Raw genomic sequence first — 23,854 nt, 5'->3', positions numbered from 1 at the left:
ACCTTTGCACTTGCTATTCCCTCTAGCTGAATGACCTCCTTGCAGATATCTGTGTGACTCACACCCTTTCTAAAGGATAAACAAATCTAAGAAGGAAAAAAACGGATTTTCTCTGGTGCAAAAAGGGAAAGATACTCCCCCTTTCCCTTTTCTTAGAGTATTTCCTTTAAAAAACTTGTAAATCCTTTCTCTACCCCTTTGAGATTGTACGCAAATCCTTTTGAAAGCTGAATTAGCCTCTGGCCAGCACAAGCTAGAATTTTTTTCTTTTTTTTTTTAAGGAGCTCAGAGCCATTTCTTTGGAATGTAAACATCCCAGGAGAAAGTGTCCCTAGCTCCATGCCATAAGTTTTACTTCCTAGCCAGGTTCCAAGTTGTAACTACTGTGCTTGTCATAGAGATGTAAGGTGTTTTATTTTTCCTTTGGATAAAAACAATTAGCTAACACAGATGGCCACTCCAATTACTAGGTGAATTTCAGATGAACTATGTGTAACACATGGTGTTGTCAAGTCCTCTTCCCTGAGGTCAAGTTATCGCTTATAAGGGTGAGGTTTCTTTCTTATGATAATGTAACTATTGATTTGGACCAATGTGAAAAATGGCTCATAGGTTAGGTTTATACTCAAGATTTAAAATAATTGGAGCCATGAACATTAGACCCTTCAGTGCGTGTCTCATAATAACACTTTGATCCTAGATAATGGCCTCACCTTGAACTTACTGCCCAAGCAATTTCTTTCCTGACCTGTCAATCCACATACACACCCCACCACGCCTTCCAGCGCTCCCTGCTCCTTTGTTCTCTATACACCAAACACTCTCTAAGCTATGATGTAATCCACTCTTTTGCTTGTTTCCGCCACTGGAATAGGTCAGCTTGAGGGCAAGGGTTCTGCGTACACTGTGGTTTTGGGTACTCAATAAATATTGTTTGAGGGATGACATCAGGAACACACGGGCTCTCATGATGACCCCTCATGAGGAGAGTTATTTCAGGGTCTGACGGCACGGCCTTTGGTACATAAATGTTGGCTTTCTGGGGCCTCGCCCATTAACTCTTTGGGTTATCAATTGCACTCTTAGTAGGTTCCTGATATCCAAATTGCTGACTTTTTAGGTGTCAAAGTCAGCCCACCCCCAACACAGCCAGGACCTAGTACCACTGTGTCCTTAAAGATGGCCTTTGGGACAATGGACATGGAGGACATGATAACTGCGAGGATAGGGTGAGCCAGCATCCACTGACCTGCTATCTGGACCACGAACTCTTTCTTCTGGATCAGGAGGGGGTTCTGGATGGAGCAGGACACGTTGCTGTGGGCCCCCTCTCGGACGACCACATATGTTTCCAGACTGAAAATGCCCTGGGCGTCCTGGATGATGGCTTCCGTCTCTGGAGGCAGGCACTGTCCCTGATGGTCTCTCCATTGAGCCTTGGGCTTGGGGTATCAGCCACTGGAGCTGCACCTCAGCTGAATGCCTCCCTCCTTGAAGCCCTCAAGGGAGATATGAGGGTCTGAGCCCAGCCCTGGGAGAGGCAGGAGGAGTGGGAAAGATCAGGCTCCTTCCCAGAACTTGTACGTGAAGTTCATGCCACTACTCAGCATTTGCAGTCACCGTAAGGCATCACAAACTGTGACTGCTCTTAACACACATGTGGGCTCACAGCCCCCACCCGTGGACTATAATAACAGTCTAAATCAGTTGTGCTGTGTGGGACATGGGGACAGTACTACCCTTGAGGGGCATTTGGAAATATGAGGGGGGCCATTTGGCAGGGAAGGACTACTGGCATTTAGTCATATTATGCATGGGACAGTCCCTTAGAATGAAGAATAGCCTCACCCCAAATTTCAATAGCTTGTTTTCTGTCTCTTGGATCCCACCAGAGCTCAAGGGCTTGTGTCATATGCATTCCTTTATCTCCCCATCCTTGTGGAGTTAGCCTTCTATTTTGAATTTGCAAAACATTAATATGGTTTAAACACCAATACTGTAAAAAATGTATATCAAGACAGCCCCAGACCATTCTCTATCTTTTCATCCCAATGCACCCCCCTTCTTAAGGCAGCAGTTTTGTTCGTTTTTAGTTTATCCTTCCTGTGTTTCTTTTGTGCAATGTTTCTCCATCATCCTTACACAAAAGTGTACACGCTAGAGAACCTCTTTTGCAATTTGCTTTTTTGTCTTAACAACATCTTAGAAATCACTCCACACTGGTTCATGGAGCCCCTCCTCATTTTTCCAGCTGCACAGCATGACTCACTCCATTGTGTGATGGACCATACTTAGCGTCTGTGCCTGGACATTTCAGTCATTTCCACTGTTTAACAATTACAAATAAGGCCACAAAGTGAAACTTATACATCCTCCTCTGTCACACTGGAGGTGTGGGAGGTGTATGTTCAGCGGAAACTCCTAGAGGTGTGACTGCTGTCCAGAGGGTGGATGCACAGACAGTCCTGTTAGCTATTGCCAAACTCCCCGGCACCAGAGCCTCTGAACTTTGAACTCTGTCCATGTCTTCAGAGCAGAGGGCCTGCTTCCCAACAGCTCCACCAAAACGTGTGGTCCAGCTGTTGAATTTTTGCCAATCTGATAAGTAAAATAACTGCATCTCACCTTTGATTTGCCTTTCCTTCATTATGAGTAAAAGTGATCATCTTTTCATGTGTTTAAGGGCCATTTGTGTATCTTTTTTATGAACAATTCTTTTGTTCGTTTTCTAATGAATCTTTCTTTTTAATCTTTTTTTTTTTAATTAGAGATATTTTTCCTTTTCACTGTGACTCTCTACTCCTGAGCAAAGCAGTTCTATCCAAATGGACCCCTCCTCCCTCTTCCCTGCTGAGGCTTGCCCGGGTCACGCACCTGCTACCTCCGCTCCCAGACCGCTACCCCAGAGAAGTCGCTGGAGAAGAACTGGCACCCATATGGGCCCTGGTCTGCGGGGACGACGCCGCGGAGCTGCAGGATCATGCTGCCATCGGCCATCTCGTCCGTGACGAGTTGGGTCCTGTTCTGGAACTGCGCCATCTGCCGACCGTGGAGCTCCTGCCCGTCCTGGTACAGGTGCACCACGTCGGAGGGGCCGCTCTGGAACCAGCGGATCTCCATGTGCTGGGTGTCCAGGTACGGCGACAGGGGGCACGAGAACTCCACCTCCTCCCCGACAAGCGCCAGGATGGATTCCTCGGGGCCTACCACCTTGACCTCCTCGTCGAGCGCCTCTAGGACGAGAAGCCAGAACAACGGACAAAATCAGCCCTCCTCAAACATGTTTTTATCACGCCCCTTTGCAGCTCAGGAATTGACAGTAAACCCTTCAAATGAGGAAGATGAGACACACTACAGGACGACTGGTTCGGTTTCTTGAACAAGTAATTGTCATGGAAAATGTGAATGTGCCAGATTAAGAAATACACAAGGCACTTTACAAACAGATACAATGTGTGGTATTGGACTGGTTATTGGTTTGACCCAACCAGCTGCAAATGCTACTTTGGGGACAATTATATAAAAGTGGCCAGGGCATTCGATGAAATGGAATCTTTGACCAAAAAAAAACCAAATGTCAAAAAAATGTTACTATTCTCTTATTTGACTAAAAAAATACATATTTGCATAAATGTGCAGAGAAAAAGATCTGAAAGGAGATATACCAAATTGTTGATGGTGGTAACTTCCGCATGATGGGAATAGATGTTTTCTTATTTTTCCTTTGTCTGATTTCCTAATTTTTGTATAATGCATAAGTACAGCTTCTGTGATAACAAAGGGTATCAGAAATAATCTGTGGGCTCCCTGCCTCATGGGTTTTCCTATCTAAAGGCTAAATCCTGCCTTGGGGAGTTCTGTTTATGACGATCTTTCATTTGGTCGTCGTCTTCGATGGTGTCTCCATGTGGCCCCTCTACTCCCCCAGGCTAGTCTGTTTTCTGCAGTTTCCATGAGTGTTGCCATTCCCGCAGCAGCTCCTTTGCACGTGCTGTTCCCTGCCACCCGGCATGCCCTCGCTCTTTTCTCTGGCTTCTGTGCACTTCATTTCCTTCCTTTGAAGTTCAGCTAAAACCCCATCCCCAAGTTCTCCCTTCATGGATCCCACAGATCGTGGAGGTGCATTTCTGTGTTCACGCCATTTGGGACCCCTTGCTGCCCACTGGGCATAGCCCATCACCCTTCCTACCAGCTTCCCTCTCCGGCTTCTCTCCAGCTGTCTGTCCCCCACACCTGATGCCCGGCCCTCTCCTTGGGCACACCCTGCCTCAGTTTCCCCATCTGTCATCTTGCTGGAAATGTGCTTCCTGGAAGGCTCTGCTCAAACACTGCCTCCTCTCCATGACTCTTCTTGGCTTTCCGGAAAAAACAAATTGCTCTCTTAGCTGTGCTCCCAAATCCTTGGATAAGTTTCTCTTGCAGCCCTGGTCACACAGCTGGACAGCCAGCTGTTGATATCACGTCCGTCTCCCTCTCTTGACCACAAGCTGCTTGAGGAGCTGGGCTGTGCCCAGTCACCTTGGTATCCCTGGTTCCCAGCTCAGGGAATTAGGGAATTGCATTTGCATAATTAGTTGATACTCTGTGTTGGCTGCTTCTTTCATGAGAGATGGTAGTCCCGACGTCCTTCCTGCCCTTTGAAAGCTATGGCTTATATGCAGGAGTGGAGTTAAAAATATTTACCAACTGGTTCAGCCCAAGCACAGACCAGCAAGAGTTTCTTTGTACCCTCTTGCTACACCCCTGCCATGCCTGTGAGCTGTAGGGTCGTGGACAGTGTGTAAGGGGTGCCAGGTGGCTGGAGAGATGGTAGAGGAATACTCTGGGGCTGGATGGTGCTCAGGGCCAGTGGCTCTTTAACAACTGGAATGGAGATCTTGTATTTTAGCCACTGGTGTGGTGTGGTACAAGGCTACAAGATCTTAGCCTGGGAGCAGCTGGCAGGAGGGCTGGGCAGAAGCAGATGTGCTCTCGTCCTGGCTGGCTGGGCTGCAGATCAGACACCTACCTGAGTTCAGCTCCCCAGGCTGGAGGAGAAGGAGGAGGTTGGTGAGGAAGAAGAGGCTGCTGGGCAGAGGTGCTCGCTGGGACGAGTCCAGGGAGACTGGGAAATCCACCATCTCCTCAGCAGTGGGGCCACCTCGAGAAGGACAAAGAGACGGTGGAGTGACGCTGGAGAGCTGGCACTCAGCCCGTCAGGCCTGAGGTCTGTTGATGTCTCAATTATTTTTTATTTAATTCTTACCAGGCCCAGTGACTGGCTTCTTTTAAGCCACAGTCAGATGTGGGAACTCCTTCTGATTTTACCAGGCAGCACTGCTACCGGCGTCGCTGGCCTTGCAGGACTCACGCAGCTGTGAAGGGACAAGGCTAAAGGGTCCCAAAGGAGGCGGCTCTGAGCTTTGTATTGTTTACAGCCAAGAATAAAGCCACACATTGTGTGTGGGCTCAGCTAAGATTCAGTGGCTTTCCCCAAACAAAGGGAAATCTACAAGGACTCTCAGATGCATTTTAATTCTCCCTGCCCCACCTTGCTCCCATTTCCCTTTGGCCTGGAACATCAGGTCCACAAAACAGAAGAACCAACACAGAGCTCTGATCTTTCGGAAGTGGTACGCGTGCCTGGAAGCTGCCTGTCAACTCCAGCCACATGTGGGACACCTTCCTCCAGTCCTGGGACCTCAGGTGGAGTCTCTAGAAGGTCAGCTGGTAACTGCCACTCCATCTACAGCATCTTAGAGGCCACAGGGATGGGGTGGTCCCTCTAGCCATGCCCCCCGATCTGTGGTCCAGGAGACCCAGCCCCAGCACAGGCGGGGCGTCCACTCGCACCCCTGATGCCCCCTGGGCCCTGTGGTCATGTCCGGCAGGCTGACAGGCAGGGCGTGGGGGTGGCTGACACATTGTGGGAGGTACGAAATGCTCTCCACATTTCTCCTCTGTTTAGATGTGCCACATTAGGTAGATTTTTTAACTGGCTAAACCTCAGTTTCTTTGCTGGAACAGTGGAAGAAAACACTGCCCACTCAGAAGGCTGTTAAGCCTCCCTCGGGCTGGCTGGGTGCTCTTTATAATAAAAGCCAGCACCTCCTCCCTCGTCCTCCACCTTCCAGACATCTGCTCTCTGTCTTCTTTCCGAGACTGCACCCCTCTCCTTTCACTCCATCGGAGACCCCCCCATTCTACTCTCCAGTACCTCAGTCTCCCCTCTCCGTCCTTCTGCCCCCCACCCCTTTGCTTGATTTTCCTTCTCCTGCAGACCTGCCACACAGCGCATGTTCCTGAGGTCCTGTGGCTGCAGAGCCCCCAAGATGCCATCAGCAATACTACCAGCAGGGAGTGGACAAAGGACTTTAAAAGCTGCTGGGTCATGCAGGAGAAGAGTGGTCAGAGGAGGTGTGAGAGTTAGTTAAGCGGCGGGGGTGGGGTCCCTGAGTGACTGTGAGCTGGAAGGCCCTGGGCTGGTGGAAATACAGCCGGAGGGAGGGGCAAGGGCCTGCGAGGCAAGTGGCCAGTGTCTGGGGGCCCTGCCCTCTTGTAGGCAAAGGGACAAGTTGGGTGGCTCCATTCGTTTTTCAGGAAGAGCCCCTTTAGGGGAGGAGGCAGGAGTCTCCTCTGGGGAGACTTGGCCATTTTGATGGCTGGAAGCTATTGGAACCACTGTTTACCCAATAGCCAGCATAACAGAAGCCCTGGGTCGGAGTCCAGGCTCTGGCCCAACAGTCCAGCCTCTTGCTCTTTTGGTTGATGGTAGGAATGTGTCTGTGACAGGCCTGGAAACCGGCAACAAAGGACTCCAGAGCAGGGGTGCACGCGGCTTTGCATTTTCTCTCCGTCTCCCTGTCCCCTTCTCTTTTGTGTCCCAGTCTTTTTTCTGGACTCTCACATGGAGCCCAGGAGGGCACAGCCATCAGGGCTATATCAGCACCAGCTAACGCCTTCCAAAACAAACAGGGCTCACATGGATCCATTTGGATCGGCTAGATTCTCAGGAATCAGTCAAGACTTGTGTTAGGTGGTACTCAGGTCCTCCCACAAGGCAGCGAGGGGACGTTAGGCCTCATGGCTGGGGTTGGGGGTGCCTCACAGGAGGAGCACATGCTCCAACTTCCCTGGGCCAGGGAATGGTGCCCCCTCCTGGGGGGAAGTCAGTGTGTTCCAGACCGTGGAATTACTAATGGGACTGCAGTGCTCTGTTGTGATACACTTGTGTGATTTCCATCACTAAGGTGCAGGGCAAGGAGGTTGTAAACACAGGCACACACATACGTGTGCACATGCCCACAGCAATAAAAACTAACATGAATTGAGCGCTTACTATCTACCAGGTGCTTACCTATACCAGAAGTATTAATATTATTATTACTAATAGATCCAAATTACAGACAAGGAAACTGAGGCCAGGGAGGCTAAGTGACTTGCCCTGAACACACAGCTAGGAGGTGGTGGAGTGGGGGTTCCTCTCAAGCTCAGCGCTTCGCTGGACACAGAGTCCTCAGCAGCTGTGCCGTGTGTCAGGGCTGGGTGCATTCTCAGTCCTCCAGCCCCCAAACCATGACCCTGTTAGGGACTTCCTGGTCACAGACCCTGACGCAACACTCACCCTGATGGCATCTCACATGCTCTGAAGAAGTGCCTTGAGTCCACAGGTGTCACCCACAAGACCAACCAACCAACCAACCATCAAATGAATAAAAATCTAAAAACCCCACTGCTGATAATACAACTTAAAACTGGAATCTCTCTCAGACTTGTCAACAGCATCTTCTTGGATAGGAGACAAATGCCCCATGGTCCCTTTCTCCCAACACACAAGGACACGGCCTTGAAAGCCTTTAATCAGAAGGAGACAGTCTGGCAATTTCCTGAAGTGACTTCAGAGGGGCTGAATGCCCTTCTTGCCCTCCTTCCCACATGCTGCCTGAAGTTACCCCTCTTCCAACCTCACTCTGAGGTTTAAAGGCTCTGATCCTTATCAAACAAGTACCCTTGTGAGTGGAAACACTGTAAATGGATTTCAGAGTCTATTTCTGGTGGGGAAAGGTGAGAGACTGGACATGCTGGATATTTGGGGAAGAAGGAGGGCCCAGTGAGGAGAGGGATAGCCAGAAAGGGGGTCTCAGACTGGAGCTAAGCTTTGCTGGTGGGGTATGTTCTCCCTGCTTTCTAGGGGCCTCTAGGTTGTTTCCTCCTGAAGACACAGAGGGAGGAATAAGGGTTGTGCACACTAATGCTGAAGAGATCCAGGGGAAGCCCATTTCTCCTCTTCCTCCTCATTTTCTCCCTGGCCCCACTCCAATCCCATTCGGTTTTCTCCTCCTGCAGCTGCAATTCCTAAACAACGCTTGACGTTCTCTTGATTTCCAGCCCTTCGGCTCCTGGACGTCTCTTTATTTATTTATTTAATTTTTTATGAGGAAGATCAGCCCTGAGCTAACATCTGCCAATCCTCCTCTTTTTTTGCTGAGGAAGACTGGCCCTGGGCTAACATCTGTGCCCATCTTCCTCTACTTTATATGGGACACCGCCACAGCATGGCCTGACAAGCAGTGCCTCGGCGCGCCGGGAATCCAACCCCGGGCCGCTAGCAGTGGAGCACGTGTGCTTAACTGCTACGCCACGGGGCTGGCCCCTGGGTGTCTCTTTAAAGATTATTATTTTTTTGCTTTTGCTACTTGGTGAGCTTGGGCTGCATAACAGTGGTGTGCATTGCCCTCCTCCCATTCCCCACGTCCGAAGCTGTAAGCTCCAACGGGTAGGGCTTCTGCACTCTTGCACCTTCTCCCCATCCAGCGCCAGCTGCGATGCTTTGTCCCCGTAAAACTGTCAGTTAATGCCCACTGGCTTGTTTTTTGTTTGATTTCAATAGGCCCACAAGAGGATTTCCACCCCTAGTCTCCTCTAAGAAAGATGAACCACTCCAAGAAGGAACCTTCAGGGCCGGCCCGGTGGCCTAGCGGTTAAGTGCGTGCACTCTGCTGCGGTGGCCTAGGGTTCGCAGATTCGGATCCCGGGCGTGCATACCGAAGCAGGGCCTGTCAAGCCATGTTGCGGTGGCGCCCCATATAAAGTGGAGGAAGATGGGCACGAATGTTAGCTCAGGGCCAATATTCCTTGGCAAAAGGAGGAGGAATGGCATCAGATGTTAGCTCAGGGCTGATCTTTCTCACAAAAAAAAAAAAAAAAGAAGGAACCCTCAGTGAGGCTTGAAATGGCTTGGGGTGGAAATGGGATGTGTCTGAATCCTGCCTCCTCAGTGGAACTGCCTGAATGGGCATCTCCCCTTGGCCACACTTGAAACACCCTGTCCCGCAGCCAGGCTCAGCTGACAAGAAGGTGCCAACCCATCTTGCGCTCTCTCCAAAACCTCCTACTGTCATTTTCTGCTTTCCATTTCTGAAAGGTGGACATTTAGGTAGGCAGTGAGAATGAGCCACATACCTGACAGGTAGCAGCAAAAGGTCTAAAATGACAGATGAGTCCTGGTGATCTCAACTCCCCTGCAAAGGAGACAACTGTTGTAAGGGTCTTGGTCTCAGATGCTAAGATCCCCTAGACACAGGCTGACAGTCGAGTCAGCTCTGTCACAGAGGGGCCAGCTCGTCTGTGACAGAATTATCCGCCCACCTTCCACCTTAAGACACACACTGCTTGCTCTGTCCTTTGCTATAGAAATCGAGATGGAGAGAACAAAGTGAGGAAGTCCCTGTCACATCCTGTCTCTGTGAGGCAAATCATGAATTGAATTTCCATGGAAAGTGTCCTGCCAAAGTTTTAGAAGGAGAGCAAAGGTATCTGGGGGCTTTGCAGAAACTGCAAACTGCAGAGGCTCAGAGCAGGAAGAAAATGCTCCAGCTGGCTGCCCAGGATCTCTGGGATCCAGGGAGGCAGGATGGCCATCCCTGACTAGCCCTTCTCTCTTAACCATCACAGGGAAAGACACAGAGACTGGACTGGAATATCCGCTAACTAAGGGTTGGGAAAGGGCTGATGCCCAGCTCTTAACTTGCCATGCTCTCCCCTGCAGGGCAAGAGCAGGAAGGAAGACAGCCTGGGAGCGTTGCCATAAGTAAAACCCACAAGAGCTGTTCACACACAACTTGGAAATACAGTGGGGCACTGTATTGGGATTACTCTAATGGAGTGGAATTCAAAAAAGAAGAAGCAACCACTACCCTAACCCACCCCATTTTGACATAGGCCTCGGTGCAACTTTGATATTAGTGGGAGAGAAGTACAGTGGACCAAGGTGCCAGCCACCTGGCTGCACCCCACAATGACACCCTCCCTAGGGGACAGATCAGAGCTGTGGCACAGGGTAGCTAAAGCACATGCAGGACACCCCCAGAGACTCTCAGAAATGCCTGATGTTTGGGGTGGGGCCTGGCAGGTGCTCAGGCTCTGGGTGAGCAGGTGGAGGTGAGAACAGTGAGCTATGGGGCACTGACTTGAAGGTGACCCTCCATGTTCAGGCAGGCTGGTGCATATATCCCGGGCTTATGCATGCATAAAGATGTCCTACACAGTAAAGGGGGCTAAGTGGTGAGCTCAAATGGTGGGTGCAGGTCCTTGGGGCTGGAGAGACACAGGAGTGCTCAGGGACAGATTGAACTTAAAATGGACACTGAAGAGGATCAGGGAAACAGGAGGGTGAGGGGAGGGGGACAGACATTCTGGGGGGGGGGTTCCTGTGTGGAGATGAAAAGTCTACAGGCTTGCTGAGAGAGTTTATGAAACGCACCAGTGGAAGGGAAGGCTAGACAAAAATAGATAGGACCCAATTCCAAAGGACCTTTCATGCCGCACAGGGAAGTGGAGAGACATCCTGGGCAGCTGAGAGCCATCTGGGAGTTCAAAGGATCTGAAATGATTCAGGCTAGAGAAGGAAAATGGCGGCTGTACCAAGGGGCTATTTGGAAACGTTAATCCTTGCTTTTCATTGCCCTTTACCTGAGGTCCTCCACACTGCCTGGGGAGAGGTGAGACTGTCACAGCAGGAATGCAAAGGCAGCAGGCAGAGTCCACTTCTGTGATCCCAGGCACAGCCCTGCTGGGATGTGGGAGGGAGACCCCACCTAGCACTGCCTGCACACCAGGGTGCTCACCCAGCAGGAACAGGACCCCATGGCCATCTCACCAGCTGTATATGGGCACCTACAGTCCAAGGCCTCAGGAAAGGTACAAAGTCCTGTACTCAAAAAAAGAGTAAGCGCTGGACTCCTGGTGGGTTATAAGTGAGACAGGAAGGACCCTCACCTGTCCTTGGACAGTGGAGAACCCACCACGCTTCAGCCTCTCCATCAGGTCCGTTAGGACAATTCTGCTTGGTGGACACCAGCCCTCACCATGACACGGTCTGAGGGAATTCCCGGGCAGAGGAGCGGGAGAGTCCCTTCCTCAACACAAAGGCCATTCTCACACACAGCTGGGACACCAGAGGCGATGGAATGGAAGTCATATCCAACTCACAGGTAGGTGGATTAATCCTTCTCTTCTGCCAAGGAAGGATGGCAAAAGACAGCAGTAAGGGTGGCTTAAGATAAACTTGTGAGCACAGAGGCAGGCTTGAGAGGGAGGGGAGTCATCTCCCCTCCTGAGTTTGAAAATAAAATGTTTCCCTCATCCTGAGTCCATGCAGGAATTTGTGTCACCTCTATCTCCCCACTCAGTGACCATCCTAGCTTTCCAGGCTTCTCTCTTTTTATTCTTGGCCCCTAATCTTCACCAGCCCAGCACGTGCAGCCTTCACATCCACGCCCATGCTTTTGCATGTGGTGTCCTGCTCACTTCTTCTCTCTGCCAATCCATGTTCTCTTTCGCCAAGGTCCTCACAACACTTCTTCTTCCGATGTCTTCATGGGTGAACTCTGTGCACAACCTCTTCCTTGTCACTCTTCAAGTTGCTACCTATAGTTTGGACTTGTGAAAATATCTCATGAGGCACATTTGCAAATGTCTTTATGTGACTGTATTTTCTTTTCACCTACAGTTTGGACCCCTGGAGTTCAGGGATCAAGTCTCCTTGGCCCTTGGCATATTCTCAGGCACCAGCAGATTCCACCTGGCATAGGTGAGTCACATGGGTTGACTCACAAAGGAAGAGACAGTCATTAAGGCAGATGGTTTTTGGTCTACACTGCACAGGGGCTGTCTTGACATGAGTACAGCCATGTTTGGCCGCTCCATTGACCTACAGCCACCAGCACACAAAGAAATATAAAGCTGCTTTCTGTGTGGTGGGGACTGGCCTTTTGCCGGGAACTGGCCTTTCTCCCATGGAGAGAGTTGCAAATTGTAACATTTCAAGGCTCTTGGAGTGTCGTAGCACGGGATGGACTGGCCATCTGTGCCAGGCTAGGACGATAACCAAAGAGAACAATGCACGTACACAATTACTGGGCTGGGACATTAGCCAGGGGGCTCAATGAACGCACGCCACTGATAACCATTTGTGCATGGAAACACTAAATGCTTGCTCTGCAAACTCTGTAATTGCTTACTCAAAAAATTATTGATGGTATAAAAACTGCTGGAAACTGAGACCTAGTGAGAGTTCCACCTATGGAAGGGACGTCTCGCCCAGGACGTGTGATCCTTGCCCAGCCGCGTTGATTGACAGGACTCTCCCGGCAGTGGGGTGTGAATATTGTGAGTAATTGATTTGATGTGAAGTAATTGATTTGATGTGAAGTAACTGATCTGATGTGTTCTCTTTTCAGTCAACCTGGTGTTTCTCTTTCCGGTTGATTTGTGTCATTTCTCTTCCGCTGATATGGATGTTTTCCCTTTCCAGTCGAGCTGATGTTTTTTCCCTCTTAATATTTGACCTATTCGGATCTGTTTGCAGACTATCGCCTTTACTATCCTCTATATAATAAAATATACCTTCAGTCCATTTGTTTGGAGTGGAAAGTGTCTTTTACGTCTCCGATCGAATCCCCGAACCTCTCGTAACAGGGGCAGAAAGAATGGATTGGATAATTTCACATCAACCTCCCCCCGAGCCCAAAGCATTGCTCCCGAACCTTCCTCATTACATACTTTCCTTCGTTTTTCTCCAAGGAACTCATACTGAAAATTCCTGTGCCACCATTGTGCTTTTGTCACACAGGCGGTGAAGCACACACACACTGAGAGAGAGGGAGAAGCACATTGCTCTCTGAGCTGCAGGCACTCATCTTTAGCTGGTTCCCGGGGGATGTCAGGGGCTGCAGGGGCTGCACATACTCTTCCACTGCCTAACCAGCCTGAAGTCTCCAAGGTCAACAGGCATTTCTGGGGTAACTTGTAAAGTGCTACCCAAAGGCATCAGCACTGGATACTCACACCTCAGAGGAATTCCTGTGTAGTAAAGAATTAGCCAGCATCCTCTCCTAGCATGCAGAGCCGTATAGAATGAGAGTTGGTTGTGAAGGAGCCACCAGTTCAATGCAGGCCCTGTGAGAACAGTGCTCACATGAGTGCCATCCATTTGGAGAGGCAGTGGATGGGCTCTGGTGGATGTATCTTCATTATGCTTTTTCAGAGAGCCAGCCCAAACTTAGAGTTTGACAGAGATTGAGTTACGAAAAGATTGTAATGGAAGAAAAAGTGATAAGGCTGTTTCTTAAAGATGGTGCTCCACGCCCATGGGCATCAAACCTGTGCTTCCTTCCCCGGCACGGGCGGGCTGCACAGTGTCGTCCACTACCTCTCCTGGCTCCTCTGGCGAACAAACAGCACCTGTTTGTTCTGTTCGGGGCAACCCATTTTAAGGAAAATTATTTACAATTTCTAAATAAGGCCAAAAAGTGGCCAACATGTCCTTCCAATGTCATATGGGGGCACTGGCACAATAAGGATTAATTATTTATTAGGGCACTTGGTTTGACTATTGTTTAGTATTACTTGAAGGTCCCAGACTTAGTGCACTTGCATATTTAACTTGTAGATTTTGTCCAACAGAGTTGCGAATAATTTCTGTCTAACGGAGAAAATAGTCTCAAAGGTATGGTGTCCCAAAAGGTGGGACATTAACCACTTCATATATAAGCTGGTAATCTTATCCCAACATTGCTATATTAAGCTGCCTCGATGTACCTAACTTTTCAAATGCTCTTTGAACCACTCTTTACCATATTATTGATTCCCTCAAGAACTAATGGGTTGAATAAAATCTTTGACAGAAGTTCATTTATATTTGAATGATTCATGTTTAAATTTTTTTAAAATTATACTTTGTTTTTAAATTATGAGAAATTTTTCTCATAATTATATAATATATAATAAACGTATATAAAATTATACGTTTTAAAAATTATGAGAAAATAAAAACACATTTATTATTGTTTTAAAAATTATACCTTGACAAGTCATTAGCCTAGAAACAGCTTTTCTGGAAAGTGCCCTGACCCTGGCCCTAAATGAGCAGTAACTGGCAGGACGATCCGCCCGGCCTCCTCAGCACCGTGCACTCCTCACTGTCGTGATGAGCCTCAGTCCATCCCTGATGGAGCCCAGATAAAATGGGATCATCTGGAAAACATTGCCAGAAAAATCAGCTTCAACAGTGTCTTCTCCCAAACACTAGAGGTCCTTGTAGGAGACCCTTCTGCCTTCCTCTTTGTCCTTTCAGGATTAGGTTTCTAAATGTCTAAGTAAAAATGACAATGTCATTACAAAGACTTTTAAAAAGGAACGTTCACAGCCTTAGTTGTGAGAACATCCGCTCACTGCTGTACTTACATCATTGGGCCTAGGAACTAGTAAGGACGCAAATCCCCAGCTAAAACTGAGCAGCTATGTTCCCGTCACAGGGCCCAAGAGGGCAGATGGTGGCCCCTTCTGAAGTTTGAAACTAAGAATCAAGCTGTTTTCAGTAATTGCCTGAGGGAGAAATAGGGGGGTAACATGGTTCAGAGTTGACCTCTGGTGACTACTAAAATGTTTGTCCAATAGTGGGCTGGGGGAGGGGAGGGGCTGCTGGGAGGTAGAGAAGCCTGCAGTGGATTTGGTGGCCAGCCAGGGCCCTTCCACTGCACATGGGCCACCGTCCTCAACAACCACAGTTGAGACAACACACCAACTCCCAGGAGGAAAACGGAGGCAGCAACAAAGAGACTAGAAATAGAGGTGAGCTCCTCCACAGATGGAAGAACACGGTGAGACCTTAGGGATCATCTCGCCCAAGGCCCTCACTGCGCAATCCAGAACCAGAAGCCCCGGAGTGTGAGGGACTCCAGTGACCTAACAGGGAGGCAGAGCTTCTAGGACACCACACATCCTACGGCCGAGTGCAGCTCTGAGAACCTGCCCCAGATGGGCCAAGAGCTAGTCATGGACACAGTGTCCCTGTTGAGACTTGGTTCTGAAGTCTGCAAGGGACGCTCCACAGGGCCGCACTCCCATTGCTCTGTGCACTGTTTCCATCTTGTCCATCTTGGCATCTGATATGCAGAAATTCATTGTTACAAAAAATGCTTCGGTGAATGTGTTCTGTGCATTTGTGTAATTATGTCCTTAGAACAGAAGAAGATTGCCGGATAACAGGGAACATGCATTTAAGGTTTTGATGGCTACCCTGCAAAAATGCTGTGCCTATCAGTACTTCTAGAAGCAGGGTACAATGGTGCCCATCTCTGTACACGCTTTTTAATAAACATTGATGTTACAAATCTTTTGCATTTTGCTAAATTTATTTTACTGCACCCTTTCCTATCCTGGTGAAGTTGTGCATCTTTTCATGTTTATGGTCTGCTTGTATTTCAGGTCTGTGAGTTGTCTGTTCTATCTCATGCTTATATTTATACTCGACTGTTTGCCTTTTCTTATCCATTTGTAGGCATTCTTTAGATATTTTGGATATTGACCAGAATTATTGTCTGTAATCATTGAGGCAGATATTTTACCCATTGCTTGTGTTTTTACTTTATTTATGGTATCTTTCATCTTAGAGAGATGAAAAATTTAATGTAGATAAATATGCCAATAATTTATTTTATAGCTTCTGGGGTCTGTGTCATGATTGAACATAAATTTAGTTTTAAATGATTAACATATGGTACAAATATTTCTAGGATCTTCTTCTAATAATTCTATAGGTGTTGTTTCGTTTATATTCATTAGGAGTGTGTGTGTGGTGGGGGAATATAAAGTCTCCCATGCGAAGCAAATATCATATCGCCTGTTAGAGAAAACCTGTTTCCCCGACTGAAGCGGCCTCTTCATACTTACTGCATTTCCGTACATTGTTAGGTCTGTTTCTACAGGGCTCTGTTCTGTTCCATTGACCTACTTATCTCTTCCCATATCAGTAACACACTGTTTTAGTGACAATTTGATATCTGAAGGGCATCTCACTTCTGATTCTACTTCCTTTTCTAAAGTGTTTGAGCTATATTTACGTATTTGCTCCTCCATATGAACTTCAGAATCATCTCCTGTATTTTTCAAAATCAATATCTTGGGGTTTGGATTGGAGTAACTGACACCTTATAACATGTTAGTCTCCCACCCAAGAATATAGTCCACTTTTTGTCATTCAACACAGTCTTTTAGTTTTCTTCTTCAGCCACATTAGTTGTTGAGACTTTTTTCCTGGGTTTTATTTCACAGATTGTGTGCTATTATGAAAGGGATTTTAAAGAGTGTTCTACTTTGTTATTGCTAGTGTCTGGGGAAAATCATTGCCCTGTTGTTTATATCTTGTACCTGATCACCCCTTAAAGCTCTCTTATCAGTTCGAATAGTTTTTCGGTTTATTCTCTTGGGTTTTCTAGGCAAACAATTTTATCATCTGCAAGAAATACATTCTTTCTTTTGTATTTCAATATTTATGCTTTTAAAAATTGCATTGTTGGGGTTCTCAAGAACACTTGTAAGTAATAGCATTGATAGCAGACATTCTTGTGTTATTCTGGATTTTAAAGCTAATGCTGCTGGTGTTTTTAATATTAACTGCGGTGTTTGCTACATGTTTTCTAAAAGATACACTATCCAGTCTTTTCCTTCTATTCCTAGGTCACTGAAAGGAATTTAAAAATATGGAATGGTTGTCTAATTTATCAATTGCTTGTTAAACATCTATTAACTTGATAGTTAATAATTTTTGTCCTTAGTGAAATGAGTTTCATTAATAGAATTCCCAATGCTGAACCATTCTTGTAGTCCTACAATAAATTCTGCTCAGTCATGGGTATTACTCTTTTAATATTCTGTTCTGTTTGTATACTAATATTTAATTTAGGGTTTGTCTTCCATATTCATGAATGAGATAGGTATATAATTTTATTTCATTTATCTTTCTTTTTTTCTCCCTCAGTGTTTTCTTTATCCAATTTGGAATAAAGATTGTGCAGTCATCTTAGAAAAAGTAAGAAAGCTTTCCATCTTCTCTGCGAAGTTTTTTAAATATCACAGAACTGTTTGTTTGATCGAGTAACTTAGAGAACCATCTGGACAAGCCCTTTGGGAGAAGCAGATGTGTAACCACTGTAGAAGTGTATTCTAGTCAGGTTCTCTGCCTAGACAAACTTGCCAATTTTGGTCATTTAGTTTTTCTGGAAATTATTCATTTATGTTTTCATATATAGTTCATATTTATTGGTTTAAACTACGCATGATAATCTCATAATTTTTAGCCTCTATATCTGGTGGTATATTCCTTTTATTGTTTATGATATTACTTATGTGTTCCTCCTTTTCTTCCTCCCTTCTTTCCTTCTTTCTTTTGAAGTCTTGCTAAAAATAGTTTATTTTTTTACCATTTGAAAGAAAAAGCTATTGTTTTTATTTAACAAATCTATGTATTTTCCTAGTTCTTTGATATCTGCTTTTGTCTTTTAGATTTTTCCTTCTACTCTTTTAGAGGTCATTTTATTATTCTGTTTTGGCATCTGATTGACATGCCTATGGCCTCATTTCCTTTGTGTCACTCTAACAAATTCTCTCTAACAGAGTCTTTAAGGTTCATCCTTATTCACTGTGTATCCCCTAGAGCCCATCCCATGTAAGGTTTATTTATTATTGTTTATTTCCAAGTAGTCTGTCATTTTAGTTTCATTTTCCTCTTAATGAAAGAATGACTTAGAAGAATACTTTTTGTGTGCTTGATCACATCCCTTTGTTACAAGCCTTCTCTGTGATCTTGTTTTAGATATATCTCTAGATAAATAAGTGTCTATATATAAAGCATTTAGAACGGTGTCTGGCATATAGTTAGTGTTTGCTCCTTTCATCCTTATTGTAATCTATTATAAGAAGCATAAGACTTTTTTTCTGCCACAAGATAAAGTTTCCATATTTTAATAGGAGAATGTAATTTGTCACATTTTTTGTGGTTACTGATTTGCTTTGACTTCTTCTTCTCCTAACTTTATGTTCCTATGAAAAGCGATTTCTTTTTGTTGTATGTTTTCTTTTCTGACTGGGTGGATTGTACAGTTTTCTTTCTTTGTGTGCCCTCTAGTGGTCTGAAAGTTCTATAACCCAATCCATTCCCCTTAGAAATCCATGAACCTGCACTTTCTCTCAGTGGCTAGACGTGCTGGTCACTTCTGAACGAGACACAATGCTGAGTTTGCTTTCACATCTCTTCCTTCCTTTCTACTCCTCCCTCCAGACTCCCAGGCTTGGCGGAAATCACCTGGACGTTTTGTTTCAGATGCTTTTACACACGAGTTTTCCCTCTTCTATTCTAGGAAGTATTCTCTGGACTGGTATTAGAAGTCACAGGTGCGTTAGCAGCGGTCATCACAGCAGTCACCACTTTTGGCAACTTTGTGGCTCCTCACTGTCTCTTGTGTGACATGTCTCATCGCTTTCTCTCTTCTTGGGGTCATTTTGCTTGAAAGATCCTCCAGCATTTCATCTCATTAAATGTCCTTCGGTAGTCTAATTTCTCTGACTCCCTTCATTTCTGAAGATTTTCTTGTACTTTCTCAGTTGAAAGATAATTGTTCAAAAATGTAAATATGACCACGGGAGGCAATGGGATTGTAACAGAGTCACGTGGGAAGAGCGGGTAAGGACGTAGAGGGTGGCGTAAATGAGTTAATCCTGATCCCTCAGCGCAGGGAGTCAACAGAGGGTGATGGTGATATAAACAGGATTCAGACATCAGGAAGTAACTGCAGAAAAACCAAACCCAAAGTCACACAGTTCTCCCTCGGGCAACAAGACTGGGGTGGGGAGGGAAGAGATGAAGAAGGGAGGGAGATTAGGGGGCTGTTGCTTTTCATTACAATGCTTTTTGTTCAGTTTTACTCTTTAAACATGAACCTGCTTTACTTTGATGAGAATATATGCATTTTAAATATAAGGAGCTTTTTAGTTCTGACCAGATCTGAGATGTAAAGTCAGGTTTTATGTGAGTAATTCAGCTATTTTTCTGGCCACATAAAGAGAGATTAAACCACATAGGAGCTCACAAAATGAATCTCTCTTTCTCCTGCTATGTCACACACACACACACACACACACACACACACACACCCACCCCTCTACGTATGGGTGAGTGGCTATGTGCATGTGTGTAGCCAGGCCCTCCCTGGTTGTCCCAGCCCCTCGCCGGCTCTCTCTCTCCTTTCGTACCAGGAGGTAAATTTCTGATATCTCCTTCCACAGTGTCCTCTGGGCTGACCACTTTGTTTCTAGATAACAACCCCTTGACCCAGCCCACCACGTATCCCTCATGACGGTCCTCTGCCAGTTCTTGGCTTCATATTTCTTACTCCCTTCAGGACACACAGGGAACCAGCCCTCACATGTGCCACTCACCCAGTGCTCTGAGACCCCCTGCTCCCTCCGGCCCCCTGGACTCCGTCCATCTTCTGCAACCCAGTCTGTGTCCTCTCCTTAAGGCTCCTCAGGAGACATGCCTCCTCCCCAGGCACAGTCGGTGGGCCTCGCTGCTGACTCAGGACCTCCAGCGCTGCTCCCCACCACTGTCCTGAGGCGGGAAAGCTCAGAAGACTGCCGCAGAAGGCGAGGTCTCCTGAGCCTCCAGCAGCCGAGGTCTGCGGTGGCTGGACACCGACACCATCCTGGGCTCCAGTAATAGCCCCTGGGGCCTACCGTCCTTGCCAGGGCTGCTGGTTTTGTTTTATTCATTTTTATTATGAAAAGCATGTGGTGGTTGGGATTTTTGGAGGGAGGTGCACATTAGCACCCATTTTTCTAATCTGACTACCATGTTGCATTGATGTTAACTTTTTCACCTATTCATATGAAGTTTTGACAAAGATTCCTTGACAAAAATCAGGTGCCTTTGAGCCCTATTCTTCACTACCATCAACCTTGGCCTATAAAGACTGCAGTTTCCCAGCACAAATGATTTATTTTACCACCCTACCTAAGAGACTTGAACAAACTCTGGCATCATTTCTAACAACTCAAGGCTGTGTCCCTGGGATGACCCATTCTCCTTTGAAGTTCCTACCTGGGAAAACTCAGAGCTCACAAAGGAATTTACCATCTGTGTCAGCCAACACTTGACGATAGGGTCCCTGTCTCCCAGTCTCTCTAGGAGAGTGGGAGCCAGTGTCCACAAGCAGTTAGCAAACCCAGATAGCCTAGTCATATGGACCAATCCTCCTCCTTGCTTTTTGTAAATTTCCACTTCCCTGCTTTCTCTCCCCATTCCCTCATCCTCCCTTTAAAACATGTAGTTACCTCTGCACTAGTTGAATTTGGGCTGAACTTACACTAGACTCTCTTCTGTCAACTGAAAAAGGAAATTTGCCTGTTATTTTATCTCAAAATGAATTTATTTGGGAATAGCCAAAAGAATTGCAATTTGGAATCTGCATGCTATGGCAAACTGTAGGCAAATCCAGAAAACACAAAAGGCGAGCTCCTTTTATAGAGAAAATGGGGGCAGCAGGGAGGGGCTATTGTAAAGGAAAGTCCATTAGGGGAGAGTAACAGTTCAAGGCAGCAATGGCTTCTCATTGGCTGAGCTGTGGCATTTCTCATTGGCTGGGCTGTTGCCAGGTGGGGAGAGAAATGTTCCTCCAATAGTAAAGTAGTTTTACTTGCTGTCCAATATGCAAACATCTCTTCCTGTTTGGTTTAATTGAGGATGTGTGATAGGGTGTGAGAGCTCCCCCTACAGGCCTTAACACCAATTGTGTTAAGATTTCTACTATTAATTTCCACACTTCCATACTGCAATAGTTATTACTGAATAAAATCTGTCTTGGTTGCTTGGGCTTCTTATGAACCCATGCAGAAGCTCCCTGATGGGCATCTGAAACCATCAATTCATGGCCTAAAATGAAAATACCCACTACCTGAGAACCTAGAACTTGCCCTTTCAAAGCCGCCTTTCCCTCTATCCCCTCAGTCTAGCCACGCTGCCGTCTCTTACCATAAATCCTCCCTCTGGACCCCCAGGACATCCGGCTTACCTCAGAGTGCTCCTTGGACCCTCAGACTAGCTGAATAACCCATACCTTTGCAGGCCTCTTAGAGCCACTGCTCCATGCCACTGTTATCAAAAGGAGAAAACATCACAGTGGAAGGCCCAACTCCTACATTATACAGACAGGAAACTCAGCCACACAGGCACATCCCCAATTCTGTGCACAGAGGATTCAAAAGAGCATAATATCTGTAGTACATCTTTCTGGAGCATCAATTTTACTATAAGATTTGGAAGAAACAAAGCTATTTAGAGTTCTAGGCAGCTCCCACAAATCCATCAGTGTCGGCTACAAGATCAAAACTGTCCTCAGATAGCAGAGTGGAAACTGGCACCAGCAGCTGAAATGGGAAAAATGGCTCTCAAGAAGAACAGATGATCCACCCATGCCCTTGAATTCTCCTGAAACCTCTTTTTTGAGCTGTAGGAAGATTACTGTACCCTATGATAGACTACCAGAAATGCTTGTGACTCCTACTCTTCAGCAACCAAACGCTCTTTTGGACTCTTGAAGCTTGGAGGCTGAACACAGCAGAAACCTGCTCCTGCACATGGAGCTGCTGTGAATGCAGAACCAGAGTCAGCTGTTGAAAGTCCTTGGTGAAGCTAACTCCCTTCCAGCTCTTCCCTAAGGCCGAGGAGTAATGAGTCCTTCCCCTATGGGGTCATTCCACTGTGTCCTCTCAGTTGCCTAGCAGGAAACCCTGAACCATCTCCTCTCACCCATAAACACGGAAGAAAAGAGGGACAAGAGTAGAAGGGAGAAGGAAAAACAACTTAGTCTCTGAAGTTTTGCCCAGGTGAGGGTGGAGGGACTGGCCTGCACCTAGGTCCAATGGACCTCTCCTCTTATCTTCCAGGTGGATCCTGGCCATCCTTTAAGCTCAGCAGTTATTTTGGACACAATGCTTTTGAAGGTCATGGAGGTGCCAGATAGCGTCTTAGTCTGAAAACCATGGAGAGAATGTCACAGTATTTGTACGCCTCCATCCTCCACTGTACAAAGTCCTCTCAGCTGGGCTTGCCATGCACAAACAGCAGCATATATTTCTTGCACTGCTTCTACCCACACTATTTGTGTCCCACACCTGGTCGACTTCCTGCACCATGTTGTTGGGCTCCATGGAGCTTATGATATTCATGCTCCACAAAGTACAGGAAGCATGGCTTGAATTCCCCACACTGTTTCTTGTCTTAGCTGACCACCACTGGATGTTTGATAGCTTCACTCTCTTTGAGCTTCCTGCCTGGTCTTTCCGGCTGACCTGAAACACAGATGTCTTCCTATGAAGGCCACTGATTTTCTGAAAAGTGATGCTGATGAACTTCAGCCCTGACTCCTGGCCCTCCCCAGGCTGTTGATTTTCTGTGTTGCTTCTCTTATAGTAGCCAGCCCTGGTGGGCTAGTGGTTAAGATTTGGTGCACCACCATGGCTCATGTTTGTTTCCCAGTCAGGGAACCCAGCACCCATCTGTCAATTGTCATACTGTGGTGGCTGGGTGTTGCTGCAATCCTGAAAGCTATGCCACCAGTATTTCAAATATCAACAGGGTCATGCATGATGGACAGGCTTCAGCAAAGCTTCTAGATGAAGAGAAACTAGGAAGAAGGGCCTGGCCACCCACTTCTGAAAAAATTGGCCATGAAAACCCTATGAACAGCAGTGGAGCATTGACTGATATAGCTCCAGAAGGCAAGAGTAGGGTGTAAAAAGACCAGGCAGGGTTCTGCTCTGCTGTACACAGGGTTACTAGGAGTCGGAATCCATTCAACATCACTAACAAACTCTTATAGTAGGAATTAAAGGTGGAAATGGCTTAAACTCTCTGCTTTGGATTTGCAGACACCCTATGCTGTGGCTTGCAGGATGGGAAGGACTGCAGCTGTTGGCTGGCCCAGCTGATGGCAGGGGTTTTATGGTGATGGTGTAGCCCTCCAGCTCTAGTCTTTTGTAGCCCAGGAGCAGATAAGTGGCCATCACTTCATCATACTTCTGGCCCATCAATGAGTCCTGGATCTCATCTCATGTGTAGCCCATAGACACCATTGTGGAAATTAATTAATGGAAACCTCATTACAATGGAGTCAGGAGGTCAAAAGGGGGAGCTCTCACACCCTATGTTGATAGCAGAGCCCAATAGGAAGAAAAGAAACTTCCTTTCTTGACTGGCAAGAAGCTCAGCCAGTGAGACTGTCACAACTCAGCCACTACACTTCACACTCCCAGTCTCCTCCAATGGACTCTTTGTTTACAATAGACCTCCCAACTTCTTCTTCCCCTCTATACAAGTTTCTCCTCCCTTTGCTGCTGGAGTCTTGAACATGGCTTGCCATGGTTGCAGACCTCAAATTGTAATTCTTTGCTGATTGCGAATAAACTCATTTTTGCTGGAGACATAACTGGCTGCCTCTTTGGATAAGGTCAATGCCATCAACTCAGCCAGGGGTCCCTA

The 23,854-nt window shown here is 46.7% G+C and overlaps 1 pseudogene; it reads right to left on the bottom strand.

The window, feature by feature from the left end:
- LOC131401951 (butyrophilin-like protein 9) overlaps positions 1-23,854 on the bottom strand; it is a 52,496-nt pseudogene that overhangs the window by 8,802 nt on the left and 19,840 nt on the right.

The sequence above is a fragment of the Diceros bicornis genome, assembly GCF_020826845.1.
Source record: "Diceros bicornis minor isolate mBicDic1 chromosome 27 unlocalized genomic scaffold, mDicBic1.mat.cur SUPER_27_unloc_1, whole genome shotgun sequence".
Lineage (NCBI taxonomy): Eukaryota > Metazoa > Chordata > Mammalia > Perissodactyla > Rhinocerotidae > Diceros > Diceros bicornis.
This window is presented reverse-complemented; position numbering and strand designations above follow the sequence as displayed.